Raw genomic sequence first — 7,563 nt, 5'->3', positions numbered from 1 at the left:
AAACCATCATGACTCTACTAGCAAAAAAATTGCAATATTTGTTCAGGAGGACCTTCGCCTCATTTCTCTGGGTCTGTTTGTTGAAGTTCTGTTCTCACAGATCACCTCTATTTGCACTTTTTTCTTTCCTAAATTTTTTCTTTTCCCAAAAACAAGCACAAAATCCTGTTCCTGTCACTGAATATTTGCCCATTTGTGTGCAAGTGCAATTAGGCAGAACTTCCATGCACGTCTAAACCATGTAAACATTTCCGGTTTTGTTCTGTCTGGCTACAAAAGCAAAATCTGTGTTTGTGTATGTGGGGATTCAAACTTGTTAAAGCTAGTCGGATTCTGAGCCCAAGAAATTTGGTTGCATTTTTATTCCTATCTGTAACACATGCAAGAGATCTGGAATTATATTTAGGATTTCTTTATCCATATCTTTAAAAATAATCAGCTATGTTAAAAGGTGCAAGCAGCAGCTGAACATCATCCCCAAAACCTGCCAATGGAAAATCTTTGAAAGCAAGGTGGGCACAAGCTGGTGCACAACTGCTGATGAGATATGGGTGAGGATAGGGCCAGCCCTTTCCATGGCTCTCCCTGCTGAAAATCTCTTGCCTCCTGGGTTTGGCCCCACATGCTAGATGCGAGCTGATGCTTCAATCTGATTGGCAATTACATTTGTGTCCTAGCCATTGAAATTTCCACATTAGAACTGTTGTGGGAAAAATGTGTAAATGGAGAAAGTGGTGTAAGTATGAGTTTTGTTGATTAAAATGTAAAAGGAGTGGAAAAACTAATTTTCACCTTTGACGTTACTTGAATTTAGTGGTTTGGTTGCCACATGTTATGTATAATCATGTCTTTAGCAATATTACCAAAAATGTCAGCAATTCCACCACTAAAAGGAGTCAGCATGTGCATCCAAATGTGCAATGATAGGGTTATAAGTGAAGATGTATTAAAGAGCTTTAAATTCAACAATAGTAAGGAGGATTCTACAAGACAGAAATCCCTTACTGCCTAGTCACCCATGGACAGGGAGACTTCATGCTTTGACCAAGAGACCTGCTGACTGATAGAGTAATCACTTTCATAATTTGTTATTGGTTTCATATATTTTGGTCACACTGTTACACAAACCTGTGCTTTGACAGATGAGCTGTTCCCTGTTCTTCCTGGAGGCTGGTAAGGTTGCACAGAGCACCTAACAGGGCCAATGAGCTTGCATCCCTTCCCATGGAAGCAGATGTCCCTACCCTTCAACACCCTTTCTGAAAGGGAGGCCTCTGACCCCTTTACATTTCTACTCTTGCACAGATATCTTTGCAGGGTTAGGACAGTGCAGGGGGATGCCAGCACAGGTCCCTTTGACCATTAGGATTTAGGTGGGGCAGGGAGCTCTGCCCGCATCAGGGATTTGTTTCATACTATGTGTATGTGTGTATATATATATATATGTAACAAATTACATCTCCTGTTTCACTTAAAACCAACTTTCTCACATCACGTGGTAGAAGGACAGGAAAAGTACCTGCAAAGGGCCCTATTAGAAGTGAACACCTTTGCCAACACCCAGAAAAGTGCAGTTTTATCTGCACTTATTAGGGAACAAGATGGTCTACTTGGTTTCAAGCTGATCCCAAAGAACTGAAGGAAACAATGGCTCCTGCTCTCTCTTTTCGAATAGTATTGCCAGCTCACTTCCCAGGTTTTGCCACATCTGCAAATGCTTTTGTGGTCCTCACCCATGGTGAGTAAAACCTTATTTTCAAATCACAGCTCCATAATTTTTTTTTCTCACAGTTTGTGAAAATGAAGGTTCCTGTGTTTCCCTACCCTTTGCATTTGTCCTGTGTGGAGCCCACCACAGCCTCTCTCTAGCACATGCACAACTTCTCGTTGAAGAATTATTTTCTGTTTGTCCAGATTTCATCTTTCAGCAATTTTCTGTGTCACATACATTAACAAGGTTGGTACTTTTTACAGTTGTAAGGAGTCTAGTTTTAAATTCTGCTAACTGAGTTTGTAGTAGAGGCACAAGAGGTAATTAATCACACAGAGAAAAGAGCAAAAAAGAAAGAAATATCTTATTTTTTATGAATTTCACCATTGCATTCCTTTCTATTTGTGTTGATTTTTCCCACAACAGTATGGGCAGTGAGGAAATCATAATGTGAGGCTCCTAAGCCCTTCATTATAACACACGTAGCGGCTGAGAGAGCTGGGGTTGATCTACATGAAGAGGAGGCTCTGGGGAGATCTTGTAGCAACCTTCCAGTACCTAAAGGGGGCTTATAAAAAAGAGGGAGAGGGACGTTTTGCATGGGTAGATAGTGACAGGTAAAGGGGGAAAGGTTTTAAAATTAAAGAGGGCAGGTTTAGATTAGATGTTAAGAAGAAATTCTTTACTCAGACTGTGGTGAAGCACTGGAATAGGTTGCCCAGGAAGATTATGGATATCTCATTCCTGGAAGTGTTCAAGGACAGGTTGGAAAAATCACTTTCCTATTATTCAAATGCAAACATCCTCAGTGGATAAAAGTACACAGTAAAGTGGAACCTATAACACTTAATATTACTTTTTCTGTTTACAGCTTATCTTATAAATGGAATCACCTTTTTGCATTCTTCTTCAAAAATGTAATTCTTGTAAGTAATTCAATGAAATGTTCTATTACCTTGATTTTTTTCTTCCACTTGCTAATCAGTTTTTTAATTGTGCACATCAATTGTATAACAATTTTTATTGTTAATAGCATAAATATTCTGCAAAAGTGAAAATGCACTACTGGTAAATCTGTCTTGGGAAGCAAATTCAGCATTGGTTTCTGAGGATGAAAACCACAGAGTTAGAGAATATGTTTGGAAAATTGGACACAGAACTTAGGATTTGTTCAATTTAGCTTTAGAATTAGAGCCAGAAATCTTAGCTTTTCCTCAGAGCTAATGAAGAAATATAGTCATTTTCAGACCATGATTCATCTTACCTGTTTTAGATGTTGGGCCTTTAGAGTAAGCCTTCACTAATTATAAAGGAACTCTAAATGAAGACCAAAGATGTAGGTGTGTACATATAATCAGCTGAAACCCACCTTAAAAACATGGCTAAATTCACAGCCAAATGTCCCAGCTCTGATCACCCCTCAGTGCTGTCATACGCTTTGTTCTGCACAGCCTGCGGGTGCCTCAGGGTGAAACATCTTCAGTGCAGATGAAGGCCAGCATTGTCCAGTGCCTGAACCCCCAGACCTTGACTTTGGAGTGCCTACACCTCAGAGAGGAGGGTTTTGACAGACAATTCAGACAGATTTAGCTGCATCAGCCTAAGCTGTTGCTCCCTGCCTGGCTCCTCACTTTCAGCAGAGATTACCCAATATGTTGTAAACAAGGGATGGCAGCACTGGCCACAAACTGATGCCACAACTGTCTCAGTACATAGTCCCTCATGTAAGTTCAAAAACCTGTAAAAGGTTTTTCTCCACCCTGTAAACTTGAGCCCTGAGGCACTAGCACATGCCACATTCTCCTCTAAGGCAGTAATTTCCAACCAAGGAGCAAGGCAAACATCTGGGACAGCCATGTTTTAAATCATAGCAGTTAAATCTGACAGAACTTGCCCACAGGAGTATTAAATCACTGGCGTCATTTCCGGAGGTACCTGGGTTTCCTTTGGAAGGCTGCTGTGAAATCTTTGAGCTGACACAGAATGAAGAGGTTCCCCTTTGGAGAAACTGATAATATTGTCCAGTTCTACCCCTATTTCCTTTCCTCAAATCAAGTCTTTCCTCCAGAGGTTTTCATTCTCTTACAGTTTTTCTGACATGAAATGTTTTCATTTCCCTTCCCCTCACCCTCACAGAACTTCCCTTTGCAAATATTCCATCTGCCTGACTGGGGACCACACAGACCGCTGTAAGTAATTATTCCTTTCTGCAGGATAGCCATTTTACTTAACAAGAGAGGCTCTAAATCAAAGCAAAATAAACCCTGAAGAAAGTAGCAAACACCCCTTGGTGTCAGTAGCACCCAGATTGATGCTTTAACTCCTTGTAGATGTGCAGAAGCACCAAGTTTTCCCATGGAAAGGACAGACTTTGCATGAGAGCTTGCACGCAAGTTTATTGTATTTTCTTTGTGGAAAAGAGAGGATTAGGGGCATTCTCCTCACAGAGAGAAAATCAGTAACACTCCATTTTTGATCATCTCGTGCCAGTTGTCTCTCAGTGAACATCTACATAAGCATCTTCATATATTACAAAATATATCTTGACGTTGCTGTCTGAACTACATTTAAAACATACACTACAGTACAGGTAAAAAGAATCCAAACCCTGAAAGTTAGTAGTTTGCTTGGGTTTTGGTTTTGTTTTTTTTTTTTTTTTGGTTGGTTTTTGGGGTTTTTTTGTTGGTTTTTTTGTTGTTTGGTTTTTTTTTTCAAATAATTTTGAAGATTCAAAGTGATTTCAAGTCTTTCTTGGTACTTTTTTGTCCTGTCTCATGGGGTGCAATCCTGTTTTGTCCACACTACCAGGTAAATAGTGTGGTGAAATATCTCATGTGACAAGTACATACCAGCAAGCAGTCAGTAGGTGTAACAACAGCAAAAGTCTCAACCTAATACTTGAGAGCTGTGGTGGGTTTTTTTTGTCACAATCTGCTAGCATTTGGCAAACTGTAAGGTAGACTTGTCCAATACTAAATTTAAGTGAAACCCAAATCCAGGCATAGAGCAGATTTTAATTTCTGTTTCTTCCTCTTTTCTAAATTCTCATTATTAGTTTTGAAAAACAGTGGGAATTCTTTGGTTTGCTGCAAATCTTTTTGGCTCCCAAACTTTCCAATGTAAAATAACAATTTCTGAAGAAAGCAAAATTATTTCTGCAAAGACATTAATTTGATCTGAAAAACAATTTGCATTAAAAAAAAAAGTTATTAAAGTTTTCCATTAATCCCAGTGTGGGAGAACAGTGTGGAGAAAACCCAAATGTACAACAAGCAAGTTCTCAGCCAGGTCAGCTGAGCTGGCCCTGCTAAGCGGTGCTCATGATGGCAGATCCCATTCAGAGCATATTCCCTGCATGTAGACTGCCAGCAAATGAGACATCTTCCCAAGCCCAAAGGCCCCTGGTGGGTCTTGCCAAAAAAAGCATGTCTTCCCCTAGCTGTTCTCTCTTCCCACTGCCTATCAGCACCAGGAGGCAAGAGCAGTAACAGCTAAAACTATTGGAAAGGCAGATGGAAGAGTGAAAAAAGGCTCATGGAATGAAGATATCTAATTAAGGGTCTCCTCTCCTCTGCTTCTCTACCCAGTTTCACTGGGGTTAGATGTTCACTACTCATCAAGCACATTTCATTGCAATGAGCTCTTCCACCCACACTCACAGGCTGCTTTCCAGACCTTGGTGGAGCTTACCTTTAAAAATTTCCCTCATGTGACACATCTTTTCATCCTTGTGATGGGAACAGCGAGCACATTCCAGCTATTCTCACTACCATGAATTCCCCATGGTAAAAGTTATCAACACCTTGCCACTACTGCCTTACAAAATGTAATTTGTGGGCTTACACAACTTATAACAAAAGTTAGCCCATGATCTCTTAAACTCTTGTCCAAAACTGGGCCTCTGTTGACTTCCAAAAATGTACTGCAGAAAGTGACACTGCCAGTTCGACTGCTTGGGCAATAATGGCAGACAGAGAAAATATCCCCAAACCTCGTATCTGGTTCTGTTTCCCCCAGCATCCCACAGGTATAGCAGGTACTCTCATTTTCTTTTGGTAAAGATTGTTAGCATATTACTAAGGTGGGTGAAATTACTAGCCTCCCCTGAACCACATACTTGTCTCCCTGCCCTGATCCTGGAAGATGGCATGAGGTGCAATGTAGAAGAGGGTGTATGAAATATTCAAGCCCATAGGATCTGAACTGTTCCCAACATTTCCTTCAGTTCTAAGAAATCCACTCACCTGATGTTAGACAGATTATCTGCTCACATCAGAAACCATCCATATTTTCTGTGTTGAAAATGCAAATCTGGGACTGCAATAAGCAGCCATCTGCAGCAGCAGTGTGCCTTGGTAGAAGTTTCCTTTGCTGTCCCCAAGCACAGCTTGGCTTTTGTTTTGCATGAGGCTGAAAATCCTCTGAAACAGCTAACTGATGCTAATTCACAATCCTGATATTGTAAAAATAAGAGTTTCCTTTCCTAAAGGCTTATGAGCTGAGCACACTGACAGACATACAAGTTTTTGTCTTAGTACCACACATACAGCTTGGCCATTTTTCTGAATATCTGATGTTGTTGCAGAAGGGAAACCACCTCTGGAAACTGATGTAGAGTGCAGGACTTACTTGAAGCATAAAGATCAAAATGTGTGGCAGGGCTGCCTGACCCTCCCCTCCCCCCTGCTGTGGGGACATCCCTGGTGCATGGCAGACTCCAGCCAACCTCTCCCAAGGCTGCACCTAACCTGGTGTGTGGGCCACTCCACATCAGGTCCCAGGATCATCCTCCATGTCCCAAATCAGGAATGACAGAACCTCCCTAGGACCCTGACAGCCCTTTGGCTGGTGGTGGGGAGAGAAAGATCTGCAGCCAGTTCTTGTCCTGGCAGAGCTTCAGGGAGGCAGTGAGGGCCAGACCAATATGCTCCTGCATCCTCACATCCCCTCAGATTCCTTGAAGAGGCCAGTTCTCCACATGTCTGCCCTCTTCAGAGTAGATTTGGAAGCTGTCTGTACCTGCAGACCACAAAACGAGTTCTCTAATTCATTCTGCATCTTGAAAAGGTGGGTATTATTTTCTCATCACCTCTTCTTGTGACAGCTTTGGGGCAGGCATCTGAAGATCTGGAGGAAGCCCCTCACCTTAACATTTCTTCTAATTACAAACTTTGCTAGAGAATTATACCAGCAAAGAGAATTATCTGTTAAAATGTACCAAGCAGGGACCTTTTTAGTTACAAACCCTCAAAAAACAAAACAAAAGAAAAAACAGGAAAGAAAAAAAAATCCCTAACAAATGATTTAATGGTCAGTGGAAAACCATATTTCTTCCCAAGCTGCTACAAGCATGAAAAGCCCAGGTATTTTTCATTCATTTACAATGGGTCAGTAGCAGGCTCATAAGTTATTTCAGCTCAAAGACGTTAATAAATGTCAAACAAGGTGCCACCCCACTGGACACCCAGCAGAGCATCTGTGGTGCCCTGCAACAGAGGCTTGCCACAGTGGTGAGGGGGAGTGGAGCCCTTTGGGGGTAGAATTGGAAAGCATTTAAAGAAAAAAAGCAGTGTCAGCTCAAGGGGAAATTTCTTGCCCTTTCTATACCAACAGCCTGTGGGAACCTGCTTGTGGGAACAAGCTGGCTTTACTTTTACTTGTTGGCATTGTTTTAGAGGAAAGTTTTCATTGAAGTCTTGGAAATTCCCAACCCAAAAAATCTGTTCCTCAGTCACTGTAATTATTCAGGATTTTTCATATATATGCCTTGCCACAAACCTGTAGTGATCCTGGAAACACAAGTAGCAAAGAAAAATGATCACATTCCTTAATTAGGAGCCATTCTGGGATAT

This window comes from Manacus vitellinus, unplaced genomic scaffold, assembly GCF_001715985.3.
Source record: "Manacus vitellinus isolate BGI_N305 unplaced genomic scaffold, ASM171598v3 scaffold_7_pilon, whole genome shotgun sequence".
Classification (NCBI taxonomy): Eukaryota; Metazoa; Chordata; class Aves; order Passeriformes; family Pipridae; genus Manacus; species Manacus vitellinus.
The sequence above is the reverse complement of the archived record's forward strand: the minus strand, read 5'-3'. Positions refer to the sequence as shown.